Below are 23630 nucleotides of genomic sequence, written 5' to 3'. Positions count from 1 at the left end.
CTTATCGAAAGAGTGTCGTTATCTCACTTCAGAACTCGAGGTCGTATCAGTGTAAATTGTTTTACGATTTTATCTCACTCGTGCTATCTACTCGTCGGTCCGGTTTTCCTGCGACGGTGAGGACATAAGACCCCAGAAGTGTAAAAAGAATCAAAATGAAATTGAATTCGAATGAAATTAGTATGTCTCATCAACCCCCTCTTCATGAATAAAATAGTTACATCATACACAAATGCCGTAATAGAGCCTGAAAAATGCAGACAGCGCAAAACACTACTTGCTTGAAATGTGCTCCTTATCACTTGCGGCCAGCGGTCTTTCTCAACAAAGAGCGCCTCGTATTTATATAAGACCTCCTAGACCACCTGAATCATCTTTTAGAAATGTAGAAAATTTTTCTTTCGTCTGCTTGTAATGTTTTCACTGTTTTACGTAAAACAAGTGAGCATGGATATTCGCGCGCATGCCGAAGAACGGAACGTTCTGTCACTCTTCTATAATGGCTTATCTCAAAGCAAAGATAATAATAATAATTGGTTTTTGGGGAAAGGAAATGGCGCAGTATCTGTCTCATATATCGTTGGACACCTGAACCGCGCCGTAAGGGAAGGAATAAGGGAGGGAGTGAAAGAAGAAAGAAAGAATGAGGTGCCGTGGTGGAGGGCTCCGGAATAATTTCGACCACCTGGGGATCTTTAACGTGCACTGACATCGCACAGCACACGGGCGCCTTAGCGTTTTTCCTCCATAAAGACGCAGCCGCCGCGGTCGGGTTCGAACCCGGGAACTCCGGATCAGTAGTCGAGCGCCCTAACCACTGAGCCACCGCGGCGGGATACAGGTTCGGAACGTGAGGTGAGTCTCCTTCCTGTTCGGTGCGCATCATCATCATCATCATTACCCCATCTTGGTTGCCTGTGAGCCGTAAGTCACTCCCAATTGGCTCCAATTAGTCCTGTCTTGTGGCTGTTGTGGCCATGCTGTTTCAGTGATTTCAATGAGTTCCAATCTTCGCCCCACTTTTTAATGTCTCTGACTTATTTTCGTTAGCTTCAGATTCCCTCTGCCCTTGTAGCCCTTTGTGTGCCAATTTCTTCTTCGTATTTAATTTAATCTAAACTATCACCCAACGGCACTTGTTTTATGGTCCTCGGTGCATGGTTTTTTATACTCATATCGCATCTTTTTTTGTAGTTTTGACAGCTCGCTGCAATTCTTCCTATTGACTATCATTTATTTGCCGGCTTCTTTAAAGTCTTCTTATTAATCTGTCTCTGACTTGGTAGGTGAGGACGACAAATTTTTTATTATAATACCGAAAGCAATTTCCTTGTGGCGCAATCTGTATTGTCTCATTGCGCGAAAAAAAGAATGATCAAAAACATGAATGGAAAGGATCAATCTCACACGAGAATTCAGACACCGGACTTAGGGTCGGACATTTCCATAATAGCCTTACGAGCGGCCATAATATTCACTTCCCCCTAATCTAATACTAATGGCATACGCGAAAGAAGTCACTCTTGCCAAGTTAGCCACTGCGTCTAGTTTCTACCCCTGCTCTTTTGCGATTTGTTGTTTTTAAACCATAAGTACAGTTCTGAATGCTGGCGGCGCTACTGGGTGAGAAACATTCCGGTTTTGTTAGGGGTCATTCCTTTTGCCGTAATTTGGCCCAATATGAGACATGAAAAAAGCCAGAAATAAAATTTCCAAATAAATTTAAGTAATCACCACAGAGTTTCAGCTATAAAATACACAGTTCGCGCTAGAAATGGGATGCGGTATGAATAAAAGTAAGCATGTAGTTGTTGTTCAAAAGGATTCTGGCTTAAAATATGCACAACAAACGTGCAGAAAGAAAAGTAAACGTACACACACTTTATATAATTGCCGCTTAAGAGAAAGAAAACAAGGCGCCAGCCACCGGGAGGGAATGTTGAAGTTCTCAATCCCTCGTACATTCTTAGCTTTGTAATCGCCCTTTCGCGGCCTTTGTATAATGCTGTAGTCGGAAAGGCACTAATTTCAACGCTACAAAACAATCTTATGCCTCACGCAATATTCACTACAGGTGTCGCATGTATGACCGCCGATGCTCAGTATTGGTTAAGTGATAAACCTTGACGATGCGGTCTAGCTGGACGGAATTTGCAAAGCCTGGGGCTCAATTTCGTCATGCTTCATTTCGTTTGGCCGCGAGGTCAATCGAGGCGACAGAAACGAATGCGGAGTGGCGTGCTAGCATTCACAGACGCAGCTGGCGTTTTTACGGCGCCGCCGTTAGCCACCGTGCTGCCCCCGCATCCAATTCAGATGTCGCAGGGACCATACTATGCCACTCCGTAGGACAACCACCACACAGTTGCTTTTTTGAGACGGGGTCAACGCAGATAAAGCTCTTGGGGAGATTCAGAAAGGTCGTCCTTTTACGTCATTCGTGGGCGACACCCCGCCAGTGTGGCGTGTCCGAGGAGCCCGTTTCATAAGTGGCGTGATGGCGTGTTCCAGCCGCCAACGTCATGACGTCATCCTCCAAAGCCTGCGTCATCGAGAGCAGCGGCCAATGGCTGAGGACGAAATGAGTACAAAACAAAACGAAAGTTTATCAAGTACGCCCCCTGGGTGAATCGTGAGATATTTTTTACCTCGTATAGAAAAGAGGGAATGGGGGTTGACGAAAACACGCTTCGTGAAATAATTTCGATTCTCTTTCTGGCTATAGACTAGAGAACCACATTTTAACAGCTAACGACTAAGCTGGAGATGTGCGCCGCAAGACTAAGCGAGAAGATTCTGACAAGAAAGAAAGACTTCTTAAGAAGTCCTTCCTTTTCAACAAAAGAAAACTACAGAACAAGTTGAATTTCGCAATGAAATCTGATATGAGGTCAAATCTTCAGATGCCAAATGTATAAGGCTCAAAATTCTTCTCGCTCATCTTACGCAAGCGCCTGTATTGCTGCGTACTTTATTGATGCTTAAATCTCAAGCGGTGCTCTAAGCATCTGCATGGTTGCAGACAAGAAAATGAAAATTGCCTCGAAGACTGTCGCGCGGATTCTGTAACGAGATATTGCGTTGCTTAACTCCTCGCAATTGCAGTTCTGCTCTTTGTCGCAGCTAGGTGCAATAGATAAATTGGAGCGGCGTTTCGTAACGACTGCGGACGTTGAGGCGAAAAAGACCGCTGTGTCGTACCTTGTAGAGATTAAAGTATTTCTAATGGCAGCCTCCTGATTATCCGAATGCGCAAGCATGCCTGAAACAAAAAAAAAGAGTGCAATTTGATTTCATAAGCCGCTTCAGTCTTGGATGCCTTAGAAGATCTGCTCCTTTTTCCATTTTTCAGCACCGTCATAAGCAAGTAGCTTGTGGTAAAGATGCACTAGCCCCACACTCACGTACACGCATGCACAAACATCAGTAAGATAGACTTTCTTACTGTTTACATTCACGGTTATAAATGCAGCTGTGCGGTGGCGTCCTAAGGAACGCATTTTCGGTTGACGCAATTTACGTTGCAGGCTTGCTAAGTTTCTATCTGGTTCGTAGCTGCTTCGCTCTCGTGGGCCAGCCTAATGTGTACATGGATATAACGAAGATGAAATCTACTACCCATACTCCCTAATGTCTCAGGAAAAACAAGCCCCACTTGGTATGTCGGGCGTCATAGGGTGAAGTGGACTAAGACTGACTGTGAGATGTCAGTCGATAGTAGAGTTATAACGCGGTCAAAGTAAGTAGCGGAAACGTGACTTACCAGGAGTCGCTCAAAGGATGCAGCTGAGCTGTGCGGGCTCACTAAGACTTGAATGGGTCGTCGGAACGTGTGTTCGTGTTCTTTTTGGTGCACTCCTGAAGCCGGGAACTCTCCGCCCAGAAGGCTGAACTAGCAACGCTACGCCTTCCCTACCTCACGAAAACTACAGTAGGGTACGTATTATATTGTCACCGATAAACGGTCGAAGCACACAAACCAAGTTTAATTAGACGTGCTGGCGTGAAAGACAGCAGGGAGCAGGGGTACTGTGGCAATATAACACCTGTTTCGTGCGCTAAGGTGTAGTACGTTACAGCATGGTATGATACCGCATGGCAGCGTATGGTATTGTGTTAAACGGTACGGTACGGTATGGTATGAAACGGTATGCTATGTCAGGTTTAATGTCACAAGGCAGCCAAACAGGCTATTACAGACGTCGTATTAGTAAGCTATGAATTATTTTCGACCTCTTGGTGTTCTTTGACGCATACCGACATCGTACGGTTAGTTGTCTTCTGCATTTCACCTTCGTCGAATCGCAGCCAACGCGGCCGGCATTCAGTCCCACGAACTTCGGTTCAGCAGCCGACTGTCTAAGCCACAAGGTACCGGGGCGGATCATTGTTAGGAAGAGGTGCAAAAAGCTGGATTTAACCATTTTTATGGTAAAAAAATGGCATCTTTTATGAACTTAGTGAGAGCTCCAGTAAGCAGCACGGAGCACTTTTCGCAGTGCTGGGTTTCAGAGGCGGCACGCCGAATGGATGCGCAGCTGCGATATGCATGAGCCATTTCCGGGTCCAGAAACCACTCGTGTGCAGCCGAGGCCGTGCAACCCTGACACTTGTAGCTAAGCTATTACCGGGGCCAGTTGGTTGATCATTATGCGAAGGAATGCGCTAAAAGCGGCACAAGAATACAACACACACAAGCAAGACACAAGCGCAATTGCGCGTGTGTGTGTGTGTGTGTGTGTGTGTGTGTGTGTGTGTGTGTGTGTGTGTGTGTGTGTGTGTGTGTGTGTGTGTGTGTGTGTGTGTGTGTGTGTGTGTGTGTGTGTGTGTGTGTGTGTGTGTGTGTGTGTGTGTGTGTGTGTGTGTGTGTGTGTGTGTGTGTGTGTGTGTGTGTGTGTGTGTGTGTGTGTGTGTGTGTGTGTGTGTGTGTGTGTGTGTGTGTGTGTGTGTGTGTGTGTGTGTGTGTGTGTGTGTGTGTGTGTGTGTGTGTGTGTGTGTGTGTGTGTGTGTGTGTGTGTGTGTGTGTGTGTGTGTGTGTGTGTGTGTGTGTGTGTGTGTGTGTGTGTGTGTGTGTGTGTGTGTGTGTGTGTGTGTGTGTGTGTGTGTGTGTGTGTGTGTGTGTGTGTGTGTGTGTGTGTGTGTGTGTGTGTGTGTGTGTGTGTGTGTGTGTGTGTGTGTGTGTGTGTGTGTGTGTGTGTGTGTGTGTGTGTGTGTGTGTGTGTGTGTGTGTGTGTGTGTGTGTGTGTGTGTGTGTGTGTGTGTGTGTGTGTGTGTGTGTGTGTGTGTGTGTGTGTGTGTGTGTGTGTGTGTGTGTGTGTGTGTGTGTGTGTGTGTGTGTGTGTGTGTGTGTGTGTGTGTGTGTGTGTGTGTGTGTGTGTGTGTGTGTGTGTGTGTGTGTGTGTGTGTGTGTGTGTGTGTGTGTGTGTGTGTGTGTGTGTGTGTGTGTGTGTGTGTGTGTGTGTGTGTGTGTGTGTGTGTGTGTGTGTGTGTGTGTGTGTGTGTGTGTGTGTGTGTGTGTGTGTGTGTGTGTGTGTGTGTGTGTGTGTGTGTGTGTGTGTGTGTGTGTGTGTGTGTGTGTGTGTGTGTGTGTGTGTGTGTGTGTGTGTGTGTGTGTGTGTGTGTGTGTGTGTGTGTGTGTGTGTGTGTGTGTGTGTGTGTGTGTGTGTGTGTGTGTGTGTGTGTGTGTGTGTGTGTGTGTGTGTGTGTGTGTGTGTGTGTGTGTGTGTGTGTGTGTGTGTGTGTGTGTGTGTGTGTGTGTGTGTGTGTGTGTGTGTGTGTGTGTGTGTGTGTGTGTGTGTGTGTGTGTGTGTGTGTGTGTGTGTGTGTGTGTGTGTGTGTGTGTGTGTGTGTGTGTGTGTGTGTGTGTGTGTGTGTGTGTGTGTGTGTGTGTGTGTGTGTGTGTGTGTGTGTGTGTGTGTGTGTGTGTGTGTGTGTGTGTGTGTGTGTGTGTGTGTGTGTGTGTGTGTGTGTGTGTGTGTGTGTGTGTGTGTGTGTGTGTGTGTGTGTGTGTGTGTGTGTGTGTGTGTGTGTGTGTGTGTGTGTGTGTGTGTGTGTGTGTGTGTGTGTGTGTGTGTGTGTGTGTGTGTGTGTGTGTGTGTGTGTGTGTGTGTGTGTGTGTGTGTGTGTGTGTGTGTGTGTGTGTGTGTGTGTGTGTGTGTGTGTGTGTGTGTGTGTGTGTGTGTGTGTGTGTGTGTGTGTGTGTGTGTGTGTGTGTGTGTGTGTGTGTGTGTGTGTGTGTGTGTGTGTGTGTGTGTGTGTGTGTGTGTGTGTGTGTGTGTGTGTGTGTGTGTGTGTGTGTGTGTGTGTGTGTGTGTTCTTGCGCCGCTTTTAGCGCATTCCTTCGCATAACCTTGTAGCTACCCTTTCGGGAAAATGAACAGAAAGAAACAAAAGTTAACGGCGCCGTGTTCCGCAGGCTCTGAAGAGAGATTAACATTGCAGCAGCATTACCATTGAAAACAGCGCCATCGCCGGCCTCCTCTCTACAGAGCTAACGGCAGAGCAGGGGGGGTCGAGCGTCCTGTATACGTCTTCGCGGCTCCTAAGGCACATTCATTAGCGACGAGCGGCAGTGCGTGCAGAAAGGCCCGGCTGGTCGGCGCTTGCTAACAGCTGAGCTCTCCGTTCGTTGCCCTCTCTGCGGAGGACTGAGCGTTGTGGGACTTGTTCACGGTCTGTCCAAGATTTCTTTGCACCACGCAGTGCGACGGTCGGTCGGAGTACGCTCGAGCTGGTTGTGTCCATTTGTCGAAACAGACAAATATCAGCTGACCGGCGTAGGACGCCACTGGGTTCTCAGAAGTAACCGGATGCGTTCAGAACAACAAGACAAGTAGGCTCAGGTATAGACTGTTCTTGTTTGGTTCACTCTAGACTTACCTTGTGCTTTTTGTAAATATAGTTACCGACACATCGATTGGTACTCGATTACACAAGCCTGCAATAACATGCTTGAAATTTTTTCCCAGTGCCCATTTTCTCATCTTAATATCAGCTGAGCTGTCTGGTGCTTGTTTGCTGTCCAATTAGTGCGGTATAATTATCTGCTCTCGACGTTGTCGCTACAGCATCTTCCTTTCCATCGTAAGCTCAAATATGCATTGCTCATTATTCAGTATTTTGATTAATGACAGCTTCAACCCTATTCCTCAGTAGAGTTGAGCTTGGCGCATGATAGCCTTAGCTGCTTATGTGCCATTAAACACAACACAAGCCGCCGCGGTGGCTCAGTAGTTACGGCGCTCGGCTGCTGGCCCGAAAAACGCGGGCTCGATACCGACCGCGGCGGTCGAATTTCGATGGAGGTGAAATTCTAGAGGCCCATGTACTGTACGCTGTCACTGCACGTTAAAGAACCCCAGGTAGTCAAATTTCCGGAGCCCTCCACTACGGCGTCTTTCATAGCCTGAGTTTCTTTGCGACGTTAAACGTCCATAAATCACAGCACAACACAACACTACTCCTCAGTAGAGGCAAAATGTAGAAATTGTATACTTTGCACTGCAAAAGTGAGAGCGATAAGAATTATCAGTATGAGAATTACTTCTATTCCATATGCGTTGATAAGGACGCTTGCAGAAAAAGTGGATAAAAGAAGAATTACAAAGTTCCTTCGCGAAAATTTGTCGACAAGACAGTCGTAATTTTTATGTGTAGTTCTAACTGAATGTCCTTCTCCCTATAAATGCTCAAATGCCATAGAGGACCAGTGCGCAATAGATTTGTAATAAACAAGTAATATTAGTTATTAGCTACATCTAAGATGGCGGCAAAATTCGGATGCCAATGATGACCTCAAAAGCCAGTGCGGCAGACACAAGTGAAACCACGTGATTATGATGTCATGTCGGTTCTAGTAAACCAAACAGCTAACGCTCGTTACTTCAACGTCTTCCAGACGGTGGCGATATTTTATTCATTAAAATTGTGACGTAACCGTCAATCACGAAGTTTTGTAGTTTGGTTTATGGGGGTTTAACGTCCCAAAGCGACTCAGGCTATGAGGGACTCCGTAGTGAAGAGCTCCAGAAAATTTCGACCACCTGGGGTTCTTTAAAGTGCACTGACATCGCACAGTACTCAAGCCTCTAGATTTAATTTTGCCTCCATCGAAATTTGACCTGTGCGGCCGGGATCGAACACACGTCTTTCGGGTCAGCAGCCGAGCGCCAAAACTACTGAGCCACTGCGGCGGCCAGAAATCACGAAGTGGTGTAGTATGTCGTAACTGTAATGATTAAGTGGTGTAGTATGTAGAGACCGGAAATGAGAAAATGCAACACTTCACGTTATAAGTGAGCAAAAAATCACGACCGAGGACATGCGCGAAAAGAGAGCGCCAGCCATCAGATGTATAAAACGCAGTACATGCATTTGCGACAAACATTGTCCAGTGGACTTGCTTGACAAAACGATTTCACTAACTTTTATAATCAATACTTGTATTGTTCGGCTTCTTACGAACAGCCATCTCATAATCGCGAAGAGGATACGTCGTAATTTCAAACACCATTAGACCGCAACGGGAAAGCAGGTACTGCTGAAAAGTTAAACGCAGAGATGCCTCCCCTGGTAGATATTCTCTCAAGCGCTCTTAGTAGCACTGCTTTCGGGACCCATAGTTCCAAAATTTCCAAAAAAGCATTTTGAGCGTACAAAACGGTTGGCTGTAATTTTTATTTTCTCGCCAATTTGCAATGGAGCGTTAAACAGTTTCCCACGTTAAACGGCTAATTGAACAAGAGTACGTGCACCAACTTTGATGCCCTCACTGCAAGGGCGGTTGGTGACAGACCCCTACATTCATTTGTCAGACACGCAGAATAATAATAATATGAATTGATATTTGGGGAAAGGAAATGGCGCAGTATCTGTCTCACATATTGGCGGAAACTTGAACCGCACCGTAAGCACGTTGGAAGAATAACTATTCTTCCACCGTGTCCGTAAGAGAAGCGATAAAGTAGGGAGTGAAAGAAGAAAGGCAGAAGAAAGAGGGGCCGTAGGGGAGGGCTCCGGAATAATTTCGACACATGGGGATTTTTAACGTGCACTGACATCGCACAGCATTTCGCCCCCATCGAAACGCAGCTGCCGTGGTCTGGTTCGATCCCGCTAACCCGGGTCAGTGGACGAGCGTTCTAACCACTGAGCCACCGCTGCGGGTCAGACGCGTGGAACACATTGGTTTTTAAACGAAGCTTAAGGAAGGCGCTTTAACTGTCTCACTTCACGGTGTACACCTCAACTACGACGAGAGGGAAGTTAGGAAGAAAGGACTCAAGAGGAAAGAAAGAATAAGGTGCCGTTTTAGAGAGTACGGCTCGCGATCGAGTGATGATTCATTCGCCAGCACTCGTGTCTTCTACTCCACTACGAAAAAATTATATATATAAATATTAATAATTATAATTCGTTTATTGGGAAAGGAAATGGCGCAGTATCTGTCTCACATATTGGCGTACACCTGAACCGCGCCGTAAGAGAAGGGATAAAGAAGGGAGTGAAAGAAGAAAAGCTTTCCTCTCAGGAGGCAACAGGAGGAGGGATGCAGGTCTTGAAAGTGGTCCTTGTGCTAGCCATACAATACGTGTCGCCCTCACCCTTGGGCCGGTTAAAAACCGAGCGATCTGCGTTAACATTTAGTTTATATAGGGGGAAAACTCGATAAAATGTTCGAAAGCAAGCACAGAACCTTTTCTGCGCTGAAGTTTCGGGCATCATTCAAAATGTTACGTCCTGGTTGTGGGAGCGAGGAAAGGAAGGACGTTGTGTCAAGCACGTGAGCGGAGAATAGTAATGTTGTGAGCAAGGTCACGTCTCCAACTTGGCGTAAAGAAAATCTTATTGATGTCTCCCAGCCCAACAAGCCTGCGTCTGCCCTAGGCGGAGGCAAGGACAATGGCCCTACGCCCCAGTTGAGGACTCGCTTGCTGAGTGGTTTTTGAGCTGGGGATTTTGGTCGCGTTGCAGATGACGACCGCGTGCGGAAAGCCGTGGATGCAAACGAAGGCAAAAGAAGAAGGGTGGGGAAGAAAATATGCAGTCATGGAGGGGGTAGAAGAAAAATGCTGACAGAGATTTGCGGCCAGTCTGCTCATGAGAAGAGCCGAAAATATGGCAGTAGCTCGTATTCCAGCCGCTGCATATTGTGCAAAAAATGCGACGCGTTGACAGTAAGAGGCACAAAAATGTCAAGGAAGTACAATTTTGGTTGCAAAAAAAAATATAGGAGGGCGTGGGATAAAGTGGCGGTTCCAGGCTGGGCTTTATCTGGACACTTCGCATGAACGAAAGAAAAAAGAAAGCCTTGCTCACAGTCGAGTAGTACCAACGTTCATGGGTCACTTGTTCTTGCTGCCACGTCCTCTTTACAGGCGGCGCCTACACAAGACAAGCCTATCTGCTATCTTTTTCGCTTTTATTCTCTTTGCTCTAGGCATGCGCGTTAGAGAAAATGCGAGAGCTTGCTACGAAGAAGCACGGACGCGTAAGGAATTCTCGATGCGAAACTTCGTCTGCGGAGATTTTCTGTTTTTAGTGGAATCAGAAAAAAGGAAAACCTCAATATCAAGCAAATAGAGAATATATAAAAAAAGGATATTTCGAACGGAAAAAAAAATGTTTTGAAAAGAGATTAAACGGCGCTGCTGGCTGGGTCTGAGTACGGCTGTTGCTGCTTTGGAAGGGCCAAAAAGAAACCGGGCAAGAAAAAGCTGGTCAATCTCAAATGCTGTCGCGCAGCGTTTAGTTGTCCGATTTTTTTTTCGTTTCCAAAGCATTCATCGTGCATTCAAGAAACCGTCCACGATGCAACCGTGACATTGTTTGCTTCAGGGCTTAAAACCCGGAAGTCGCCTTCTTTTTGCGATGCCCGTGCCTCTGGCCGTCCGTGTGGCCTTGGTGTGGCGAGTTTATGAGCGAGCACTCTAAATACTGTATGGGTGTCTGCAAAACAGGCAGTTTATGTTGACACGATCACTCAGCGCAATAAAAGCTACTACATGCATTGACCCTGCTGCGGATGTTAGTCTTTTAAACGTGTCTTGGCGTTTGTGATCGTATTGTGAGCATTGAAGCAAAGCCAGAGGAGCAACCTCGTTTAATTAGGCCTCATCCAGTTCTGCGTTGGTGCTGCTGATAATCTTTAACATAAAACTTCTTTGTTGTGGTGACGGAAAAATTCGCGGCTGAATTAGAGTATATCATATAATTGTAACCATATCATTTCGTATAAAAAATTCGCGGCTGAATGATGGTATATGATATAAGCGTAATCCCGAGTACCCGCGTTCGAACCTGACCGCGGTGGCCGCGTTTCGATGGAGGTGAAATGCAAAGGCGCCCGTGTCCTGTGCGATGTCAGTGCGCGTTAAAGATCCTCAGGTGGTCGAAATTATTCCGGATCCCTCCACTGCAGCACCTCTTCCTTTCTTCTTTCACTCCCTCCTTTATCCCTTCCCTTACGGTGCCGTTCAGGCATCCAACGAGATATGTGAGACAGATTTCCTTTCCCCAACAACCAATTTTCAATTTCAGTCTCACAGCACACCGGTGCCTATGCGTTTCGCCTCCATAAAAACGCACAGGCGCCCGTGTGCTGTGCGATGTCAGTGCACAATAAAGATAATAATAATAATAATAATAATAATAATAATAATAATAATAATAATAATAATAATAATAATAATAATAATTGTTTTGGGGAAAGGCAAATGCGCAGTATCAGCGGACACCTGAACCGCGCCGTAAGGGAAGGGATAACGGAGGGAGTGAAAAAAGAAAGGAAGAATTAGAGGTGCCGTAGTGGAGGGCTCCGGGATAATTTCGACCACCTGGGGATCTTGCACTCACATCGCACAGCACACGGGCGCCTTAGCGTTTTGCCTCCATAAAAACGCAGCAGCTGCGGTCGGGTTCGAACCCGGGAACTCCTGATTAGTAGCCGAGCGCGCTAACCACTGAGCCACCGTGGCGGGTCGTTAAAGATCCCAGGTGGTCGAAATTATTCCGGAGCCCTCCACTACGGCACATCTTCCTAACTTTCTTCTTTCACTCCCTCCCTTAGTCCTTCACTTAAGGTTCAGTTCAGGTGTCCGCCGATATGCAACACAAATACTGCACCATTCCCTTTCCCAAAAAACCAATTTTCATTTCATTTTTTTTATATAAGCGTCAACGTGGCTAACATGTTAGTATAAAAGCGGTATTGGCTTCGTAACAGCCATGCTGAACAAAGGCTTCTGCGCGACCACCAATAAACGGTTTTCTGAAGGCATGAAATCAAACGCGAATGCTTCTTTTAATTTTTTGCCTCACCGTCCAATAGCGACTAGCAGCATGTCAGAGAAACAAGGTTTTTACAAGCCATTGTTCATTGATATTCTTTGTAGATGCTTCGCGTTTAAATATTGGCATGATGCACACATCAACGGGTTAACATAGTGCACAAAGGAGGTGAGACACATAAATTGTGGAGAGGCAGATATCCAGAGACTGTATACCTCATATGGCAGCATTATTAAACTGAGAGAGAATAAGAAACCAATTGTATTTTTCAAGTAATATGACGCAGTAGGGACAGGAACTGGGAATACGAATAAGGCGAATTACAGTAGAGAGATAATCCAAGGTTTAAAAGACCACTAAAGTTCGTGTTCAAATGTGACCAGAGAAATAAAGTGGTCAAGAAAACCGTCATCAGCGACACCACCTCCAGCCCTTCCATCTCCTATCCAAGCATATGGATCATTTATCCCTCCTGCTTCATGACATTATTTATTGCGTCTTTGCTTCGACTAAACTCCACAGCTTAAAAATGTTTTCATTGATTTTTGCACTGACTGTCATAAAGGCGGTGCTCCTTTTTTTCACTTTAATTTATTGTGCAATGATATTACTTCCGTTCTATTCATTTCCATCGGTATGTGCCTTGTTAACAAGCTTTGGCCTCTATCATTTGAGCCTTGCGTCATTTCGCTTAAACCCCTGACGTGCTCCCCGCTGGCAGCTACGCTTTCTCGCTGAAGCATTCGGAACTGTAGCCTGCTTTTCCAACCGACTGCGTTCTCGTGCTCCCGTATCGTGAAGCGAACTCCAATATCCAAATCACTGATCCTCCTTTAACTTATTTTTGTCAGTTCAAAGAACAAAGTTAAGCGAAAAATTTAGTGGAGGTGTTAACGAACGCAAGCAAGTGAATTCTTTCATTCGGTTTTCAGAGCACAAGCGGGGCAAGCTTTATCAATCATCCTAAGCAGCCCTTCTCCTTCCAAGCTAGTCAAAGGGTCTTCGCTCTACGTCATACAGGCACATGGTTTACGGCTTCTCGTCCGCACGTCGCTGAAAACAAACACTTGTACGCGCGTAGACAATATTCGTGTAGGACACGACGTGCCATAGGGGCGCTCATCACTCTTTCATGCTCCCCTGCCTGTCTCCAAGTAATGCTAGATGCCTTTTAGTTTTGTTCTTTTCATTCTTTGAAGATCTTTTGAGTACATTAACCCTGCTTTCGAGACCAGGACTTTCATTCCAGAGCTTTTTGAGGCGCATAATTGAAAAGGCAAGCACACGTCTCGTGTCTCGAAAGTGATAAGGACAGGAAAGGGAAAGCTGGAAGGAGATGGGGAGAGGGGAGTCAAGAATGCGAAAGAGTAAAAGAGGTGAATTAAGGCAGCGGGAGTGGGCTGGGGACATAGGGAGGAGGAAGTAAGGCGCTCCTACCTGCGTTCAAGGAATCTAACAAAACCGAAAAGAAAGCAGATTTTCAGGATGGTGGTACTGATCAGTACAGAACAGACAAGATAGAAAACTTGGCGACCGAAGTTAATCACAAACCAAAGAAGTAGTGTGAGAAAGAGGGGCCATAAGAGGGGCAACAGTATTTCACAGAAAAGAGCTTGGAAGAAGACGGCAGCGTTAGATCTCAAGTCAGGCAATGAATGCCTCCCTTTCTCCACATTCCACCCTACACAATTCTGGGCTGGAGCTATGTCACGGTCATCACAAGCCGGTGCGCTTGCTCCTTTCTTTATGCACTGGGTTTCTCCCGAGTGTAGGAGGGAAGTGCGATCCCCGGGTCTCCCTCTTCTCTCTTAGTCTTTTTGCTCCTTCTTCCTTAATTTTATTTGCCTGATTTCTAGCGCAAAACGAACAATTTCCTTGACGTCATCTGCAGTGTAAAGTGAATATTTTCGTTTAAGGGTTCGGAATGCAGTCGAGCCTGCAACAGAAGCGCACTAGGCTAACCCTTAGTTTGGCTTGTTTGACTTCATTAGTCCGCTACTCATGGGTACGAAGAACACTGGACGCAGAAACCACACAGACAGCGCGCAGGGTTTATTGCGTCCGGTGCTGTTTGTACCCATGAGTAACGCACTAATCGCGTCAAACCGACTAGGCCCATTAAAAACTTGACTCATTCTGGCGTCGCTTGATGCCAGTGACGTGTTAGTGACTGGGGGGATGAGATAATAATAATTAATAATTGGTTTTTTGGGGGAAAGGAAATGGCGCAGTATCTGTCTCATATATCGTTGGACACCTGAACCGCGCCGTAAGGGAAGGGATAAAGGAGGGAGTGAAAGAAGAAAGGAAGAAGAGGTGCCGTAGTGGAGGGCTCCGGAATAATTTCGACCACCTGGGGATCTTTAACGTGCACTGACATCGCACAGCACACGGGCGCCTTAGCGTTTTTACTCCATAAAAACGCAGCCGCCGCGGTCGGGTTCGAACCCGGGAACTCCGGATCAGTAGTCGAGCGCCCTAACCACTGAGCCACCGCGGCGTTTTTCATTTTTTTCTGTGAAGCTGCTGCTTTCCCCAAGAGGCTTGCCGCAACGAGCCACACAATCTAAACTCTGAACTCGATATCAAGGCGATTTCACACTGACATGTCGTGAAGGCGACGCGACTTGCTCTGGCCGCCTGGCGACAGGTGCCGAGCGACATAAAGTGCCCACACAGGCGAGTCAAGTTTCCAACTCGCTTCCCCGGACCTGTCCCTCCAAGCGAGAACTGGAAGGCGAGCAGAGGCGCGTGCCTTCTCCCCCTTCAGCTCGCTCATGAAGGTGTCAATGGGATTGAAAGCCCAGAAAGCTGTAGTGCGTCAATGACGAAGCCGGTGGTGCCTGTGTATGTGCCGTGCTTGCGGCGGCTGCAAGTAACCAGCCGCGCGAGTGTATCCGGACCCACTATCGCCACCACAGGCTTTGGTCGACAGAAAACGTCACTCAGTGCGGATCTTTAAGTCCCCGCTACACCGTCATTCACTTCCAAGCTGTGACCACAGAGTCGTTTTGGGTGCTGACATCACTAGTTTCAGTTGAGTACCGATAAAATTGCTTTTAAACATAAAATTTCAACCTGTACGTATGTTGCTGCCGAGAAAACATCAACACGGCTACAAAGGACAAGGACAATTTTTCCGGCGATAAGAAATTCCATGGAGTTGTCCTTTGTGCACCCTTTAAAAGCGCTTACCTGAACCCATAATCATGCGATTGGCCGAACTTCAGCCCATACAGTTATCACCCAGTAAGGTATCCTTACTTTGCCACTGGAAGAGTTTATTTTGAGGACAAAAAAAAATCGCAATACGCATGTCAAAAAACTTGAGGGGAAGCTAAGCAGTGAGAAAGAGAACATAAGAGGAGAATTTGGGAAGAGGAAGGGAAGAGGAATAGAAGATAGGGTCCCTCCGCTTGCCGAGGTTAGGTCATCGCTAGAATGGAAATTCCTATCAGCGACCTGGAAGGCGTCTCGCTCTGTCAAGGCAGCCTGCGGCGCCTCGTGGCTTAGCAAGATAGGGGCGTCGCCCGCTTGTAAAACGAACCTCATCAGCTCATGATGCACGCTTGGAAGCCTTCGCCAGATTGTGCTGAGTTCCGTGCTAGGAGGCTGCCAAGGGGATTTGCGAGTTTAATTCTGGCAGCATGTTTATGCGTGACCTCTTCAGAGCGTTTTAATAAGCCTCCCTTAATCCCTTATGGCCATTCGAGGGCTTCGATTCCTCGGATTAAATTGAAGTGAGTGGCATTTTTGGACGATAAAGCTTTTTTTCTTTATAGAGCCGTGAAGGGAAGTCATTCGATAAGAAGTGTGATTTGTATGACCGTCATTATCTCTTTCAGGCGCAGCATCCACATTTGTGTACGCGTCCTGAACGCTATCAAATCTCGCCTATACAAGGCGCAATTTCCACAAACGCGGATGCAAAACATGTGCTGAACTCTGAACTAACTTGTGTAGAAAGAGACCAAGTGAGGCATGCAAAATGAACACAGGAACCTCAGGTGGTCGACAAAAATGACTTCGAAAAGTAGTTTAGCAAACGCATGGGGCCAAGGCTATTATAGGTTTGTTTACAGCAGAGAAATCAAGCAGGTGTGGCCTAATGTCTGCAAGCAAAACCTGGCTCAGGAAAATATCACCAAAATACGCCTCCTTTACTGGCTGGAAGCGAAGCGCCGGATTGAAAACCGCAATATTTGACATTTTATTCGTCTTAATCAAATAAGGCAGTCGCAGCAACACGTATTAGATGACGCAGCAGTACTATTTCGAGAAGTAATTAATATGTAGGATAATATCGCCAATTCACTGTGGTGATCAGGATGGGAAAACAGTAGTGTTTGATACAATATGGGAGGCCTTAGAATATGAGGCAAACGGCTCAAACCAGAGTCGTCATCTCGCGCATCGAATGATTTTGGAGTAATAACATGCTCGTAATCGACCATCGACGCTCATTTTTATCACGATTATACGCTGTGAGCCCCATTGCCGTTATCGTACATGAAATTGATCAGATAGATCAAGCTTCCTTCATGCCTCCATTTTCACTAAACCACATCTCGATGTTCAACACTGATCGCTTTACGCAGTTCCTCCTGCACGCTTCAACTCCATTGTGAACTTGTACAGCGACATCTACATCCCAGCGCCCTTTTCTTCAGCACTCATTATACACCTAAATCTCATTTGGTTAAACGTTTGTGCTTCCGTTTCCAGGTATCAAGATGAAAAAAATGGCTGTGGTTAAGCTCTGGTTAAATAAATCTGTAGTGGCGCGATAGCTACAGCTGGCCGAGTGGCACTCGCTGAGTCGAATTGCAAAGTCAGTCTTTCGCCGCTCAGGTTTCGCTGGGCGTTCCTTCTTCACCTTCGTCCCTGGACGTGGATTCACTCTCTCCCCCCTCTTCGCTCCTTCCCCAGTCGGTTTCGCCGGTAGATGCGGCAGGGGACAGACACAGTCGATACATGACCATAGTGGCGGTAGATGAGGAGGGCACCCTCATCACGGCGGCCACCATACTAGGGAAAGAAACCGAGATAGCGGAGGAAGCCGCGATAGCGATCGCTTGCGCTGGCACCAAAGCTAGATATATTATTAGCGACAGTAAGACTGCAATCCAAAATTTCAGCAGAAGGAGGATAAACCCCCTCACCACCAAAATTTTAACACAAGGAGTGATTGATAGGACGATCAACATCATCTGGACCCCGGCGCACGAATCTGTCAGCGGTAACGAGGCGGCCCACAGTGCAGCTCGAGATCTCTACCTCCGTGCTGTACAGGATGGGTCGGCTCAGGCCGAACATGACAGAGAAGGGGGATTAATCTCCTATCAAGAGATTACAGAACACTACAAGCAATGCCGGAGGTGTTTTCCCCCACCAAACACGGCGTTAAATAGGAGTCAGGCGACGGCGTGGAGACGCCTGCAGACTGGAGTATGCCCAAACCCAGTACTAAACAAACATATCCGATCGGACTGCGAGGACGATAAATGTAAAAAGTGTGGGGCGAGAGGAACCCTCGACCATATAATTTGGGAGTGCGCTTACATCCAGGCAGGGCGCAAAACATTAGCAGTAGGGAAGCCTGGGAAACCTTGTTGCGGAGCTCGGACCCTGAGCTCCAAATCACTGCTGTCCAACTGGCAGAAGAGGCCGCCGGCGAAACCAACCCGGCCAGCATCGAATGCGACCATCCCGTGCGGCTGGGCCGCTCCTAAGTCCTTTCCCCTGTAAAGGGGGGTGAGACAGAGCGGCCCAGGCGGTGTGGTCTTTCTCTGTTGAACAATAAAAGTTTTCAACAACAACAACACAGCTGGCGAAGCGGTGGTGCCACGCCTCAGCGCGCAGCCACGCTGACCTCGCGAACTGGCTGGCATAGTGTAGCTGTCGCTACAAAAGAGAAAATTACTTGTGTACACCATGCCTCAGGTAATTACGCCGAAGTGACCGCAGTGTCGTTGATATGGCTTTTCCGTACCAACAGTAATGTGTAGTTAAGCCGCGCGGACACGTCATTCACCCTGTCATGCGTGGCAACGAGACATACTTCCTATTTCATCGACTGCACTACCCAGAACACTGAGGGGTTAAAGTCCGGTAAGGAGAGCAGGGAAGAGAGAAAGGGTTAAGGAGAAAAAGAACAGAAGAAAGAAGAAAGAAAATAAGAAGGGGTGGGCCCAAGGGAAAACGGGAACATTAAGCAAGCGTTTGCCGGCTTGGCTATCCTAAAAATAGGGAGAGAGAGCCAAGGGGGAAAGAAGAAGAGAGCTTTGTTTTCTGTCTAAAAGGACCTCGGTTATGGCTTCTCTGTGGTTAGTAGAAAAAAAATCGTCCCATCAAATTCTAAAAAATTAACAAAAGGAAAAAGGATAGGAAACGAATGCAAAAAGAGAACATGCTCAAAACGATTTCATAAGCTACTCGGTACTTGATGCTTACGTTCAACCAGCGCGACAACAAATACTGACAACACGGAGACACTAGGGAGACACCGTGCTCGATGGCGCACAGTGTGAATATCAGCAAAAGAAATGTTTTTGTTTGCTTTAGGCCTCAGGTACGACACGACGAGGGAAACCGCTACTCAGGGACAGAAGTCTTTGTGTGGGATGGGTTGCAGTGCCGTCGAGTGTCACGTGAATGGAAGAAGGGGAAGGAGAAAGCAAAAAGGGAGAGATTAGAAGAAAAGTACATAAATCAAAGTGGGAACGAGATGAGAGGAAGCAAAGGAGGACCATCGAGACAATCGAGGTCATTAAAACGGCAGGAAAGAAATCTGGGTGAATATGAGTGAAGCAAGTAGCGAACAAAAGGAAGAAGTTTTAAGGAAGAAAATGAAAGGCAACGGAGGCACGGCATATAAAGCACGAGGTGAAACACAGGGAATAAAATCAGGGACAAATGGAAGCTGAGAGAATAAAAAAGGTAAGAACAAAGACGAAAGGGGCAGCAAAACAACAACACAGTCGTAAAAAAGCAAGCACGCGCATCTGGTACCGCCGTGTTTTCAGAAGCACGGTGGTTCGGGTGCATCCTATTTCGCGTGCCTCTTTTCTTCTCCCTGCCCAAACAAAGCGAAGAGCAGCACGACCAACAGGTCGCGATACCCCCGCCTGTGAAAGTGCGCTTCGTATTCATTTCTCACGTATGCGGGGAATGAATCTGAGAGTTATATATATAATTGGTTTTTGGGGAAGAGAAATGGCGCAGTATCTGCCTCTATATCGGCGGATACCTGAACCGCGCCGTAAGGGAGGGTATAAAGGATGGAGTGAAAGAAGAAAGGAAGAAAGAGGTGCCGTAGTGGAGGGCTCCGGATCAACTTCCACCACCTGGGGATCTTTAACGTGCACTGACATCGCACAGCACACGGGCGCCTTAGCGTTTTGCATCCATAAAGACGCAGCCGCCGCGGTCGGGTTCGAACCCGGGAACTCCGGATCAGTAGCCGAGCACTCTAACCACTGAGCCACCGCGGCGGGCGACTCTGAGAGAGAGAAATAGATTCCTGTGTGTCGCCCCTACATTCCATGGTTGGCGAGACGCACACGTATATGCGGCACCAAGTGTTAGTTGCTGGCAATTGATACACGTGCACGCTTACATTCACATTTTCGGAGGTCGTTGTGAATTGTAGGCGTGTGTTTTGTTGGCTTGAAAGGCTGGTCCTGCTGAAAAAAATAACTATGACTAAATATCTAAACAGACGCATGCAAATGCATCTGAATGCAGTGCGCCTTGATAGGAAATGTCGCCTTTTTCAGTGCGTACCTTACTGAACGATACGCATGTAATCGCTGCAGTTCGTGCATTTCCAGGGAATGAAACTTGGAGTACAAAGTGCTGAAATTGTCAAAGAAAGCGCCAGGAAAGCGAGGAGATCCTATATGAATAGTAGATTTCTCACTTCAAGGGCACGAAAATTCATGTTTTAAGTATTCCTATAGCCGGCACCATTTATTTTCAATGACGTAATTTTTTTTCGTCGTTCGTGGTTTGCTTTTTGTTTTAAATAATAACTTTTTCCAATACCTCTATCATCACACTTTCACGCACCAGTCTACCACACACCAGAAACAAAATTTAATATATTTCATTTTGATTAGAGTAGCTGATTGCTTATTGTTTACTTTACAGCCGCTTGAAAACATATGCTTCATTTTAGAACACAAATACACATCAGTAGTTAACCGGTAGAGGGAAGCGCCTAAGTTCAAGGCCAAGGTATACTACTATCAAGGATAAACGTGGGCATCCTACAAAGTAGTGAACGTTCCAATTTTTGAAGGTAAGGATTTCGTGGCAAAATTTAAAGGTAATTTTTGTTCTTCCGAGTTGTTCCTCCTGTATGCGGTTTTTTTTGTGTACTTTTTAACGTTCTTGTATTTGTTTGCCTCTTTTTGGACGCTAGTGCTCTTGATGTATCTACATAAAATATTTAAAATATTTGCTACGCCTGAAAATAAAATCACTAAAGCAGAATAAGCCCTGTCTTTTGCAGCTGTCACTAAAGACAACAAGATGCACCGAACAGAAGTTTAATCCGTGATGTACCAAGCTACCTGTCCTCTCTCTTTTGTTGTAGACGCTAAAAGTAAAGGCCTAACATTGCTGACGTATAAAGGATACTTGTATTGAATGGCCTGGTACCACCTCAAAATGAAGACGGGAGCCGGCATCGGAAATTAGAATCTGTCAACACTCGTTTTGCGCCCATGTTTCCCCCGCCAGGAGTTTGCGGCTTCTTTCTTCTGTTTGCACTCATTTTGTGTCGCAGATTTCCGGGTTCCAGTGCCACTGCGAGGATTTTTGAAGTGGCCTTATGCTCGCTATCTATAAGAGAAAGCCTTACTCGGATTAGGCAAAGACCCGGACGCCTTGAGTGTCGTTTCGGATTTCTGTTTGCCTCTCGCATCATCGACCCAAGGAAAAGTGGCGCATAAGCGAGGGCTGGAAGTGGCGTTTTGTGTCCATCACGTGTCAGCGAGCTCATTAATGAGTCGCATGAGGCGTACTCACCAAAAATAAAGAGCGTATAAAAATCTGGGTCACTGTGAGTCGTCTTATGCTTCATGTTTGTCATGAAAACCAACCCCCCAAAAAGGCGAGCGACAAAGGAAACAGGCGATAAACATTGCGCTTCGCTTGTGCCGATTCTCCCATGGTATCGCTTCACTTCTTGCATCGAAGGAGCTATACGCGCGATAGAGTATAAGACGAACTGTACTCTGGGCATCCAAGGGTGGCTCCAGCTCATCGGTCTTCTTGCACAAGCTCAATAAAACTTTAAAACGGATATGAGCCTAAAATAGTGTAAGACGACGACTCCACGAATCTCCTCTGCCAGCGTTCTTAACCTCGATGTAAAGCTTTGTGTTATATTGCAGTATGGAGTGGAATGAGCACGCTATTTTTTTCTACGTCGTCGCTCAGTTTGGGCAAGAAGTGCTTTTAGCTCTGATTCTCCGGAAACTCGGGCGAAGAGTGTCCGAACCTAGACAAGACAAGCGCCAGTCCTGTTGCTTGTGTCTTCCTCTTCTGTCCCTGTTTTTTGCGCTACTGTACTTTTACTTAAGATAACATTTATCTAAACAAGAGCTTGATGCCAAACTTATCAGAAAGATTTCTAACAATTATGTCAGGATGGTCGCAACAGAAAATATATACCTTATTTAGAGACCTTGCGGTATGCTTGTGCCTTCTATCGACGGCGAGATGGACTATTTTTTGTCTCTGTATGTTAGTTGAGCCCTCAGTTGAGCAGGCACACGATGTATAGCTTGAGATTGAATACATTGCAGAAATCTTTCAAACCTTCCGGAAACCAGTTTTGTTTTTTCTGCATATATTCGTATCAAGCCAAGGACGGGTTGTTCAGAGAGATATAAAAGCTATATTCCTTCCCTTTCCCCGAAGGCTAACAAATGGCAGTATTATCTCTACAGATCCTCTCTCTTTTTCCAACCGCCCGATGACAGGACCCATTGGAAGGTCCATATAGGGTCCGCTCATCTCAGTGACCCCACCAGGAGAAACGTGTTACACTGCGTGCACAGACACTTGAAAAATACTGTAGAGTACTTCCATCTGACTGCATTATGACATCGGTACATCCCAGCTGCCATTTATACTACTTTCTTTCCTTTTGTGTCCTCTAGTGCAGAGTAGTAGACCAGATACATGTCCAACTGGCCGCGCTTCACCCGTCCTCCTCCTGCCTGTTAATGGGAGAAGTCTCTCTCTTTCTCGCGCATGTGATCTAAGTGTGTACAGGTGCCCCTAAATGTTTTTTAACACCAAAATCACGAAACATTTCAACCTCCTCGCTGACTACAAGCGCAGCCAGGCACATAGGGGTGCATTGTGCAGGTCGCACTGGGAACTACAAAGCACACACTTCAGTTCATGGCTGTATGCTTAGGCAGCCCAGTTATTAGTCTTTGTTGTAATTTTTGTGTTCCGGAAACTTTTGTGGCCACCCGTACCTTGTTGAGATGGCATCACATTCTTGCTGGTCAACGCGGAAGTTTGTTCATGACAGGCTGCGACGTCGAAGGCGACGCTGACGACAGCCGCGTACGCAGGTTTTGCTGCATGAAAAGCTTCACTTAAATAGTGCATGACTTCGAAAAAAAAGCGTACTCTGCAAATTGCAGGACAGGGGTAGCGGCACGTTTGCAAGAACGTGATTCAAATTTGGCGTTCAACTTGAGACTGAATAAAATCGTGCGTAAATACTGCCGCAAAGCATTGCAGTGTTCGTTCGCTCATACACAAACCCGCCAGCATGCGGCTTTGTTTGTGACGAGAGATGCGCTGAGATTTCTTCTGGAATATATGTAGCCTCGGAACTGGCCCTATGTTCAATTCAAGATAATTCAAGATTATCTTAGGCGCTGTGCGCACTTTCCCTAAAAACTTAATCGTCAGCTTGAATTGAACAAGTCGATAGCGACGGCGATTCTACTCTTCGACCGCCGCCGGACACGTTAGTTGCTATCGCCGCCGCCGAGTTGTTTTTTTCTTTCTGGGCTCAATTCATAGCAGTCAAGAAGATCCTTTGAAATCCTTTCTCAGTCTTCGCTGCAGCACTACCGTGAGCACGACGTGTCAATACGAGAAGTTGGAATTGCTAACTGGAACTGTTTGTCATCTTGAGAACTAATGGCGCGTACAGACTATACACGAACAAAGCACACAACACCGATGCCTATTAAGGCATATGTAGTTTACGAGGCATCTGATATCCAGGTGATGCGAGGATCGTGTTAGTGGCTTGTGCTAACACGATTTGGTGTGAGTTAGCGTTTCTGCTGCCTGCGCCCTTC

This window comes from Amblyomma americanum, chromosome 8 (assembly GCF_052857255.1).
Source record: "Amblyomma americanum isolate KBUSLIRL-KWMA chromosome 8, ASM5285725v1, whole genome shotgun sequence".
Classification (NCBI taxonomy): Eukaryota; Metazoa; Arthropoda; class Arachnida; order Ixodida; family Ixodidae; genus Amblyomma; species Amblyomma americanum.
Note: the sequence above shows the minus strand (reverse complement) of the source record.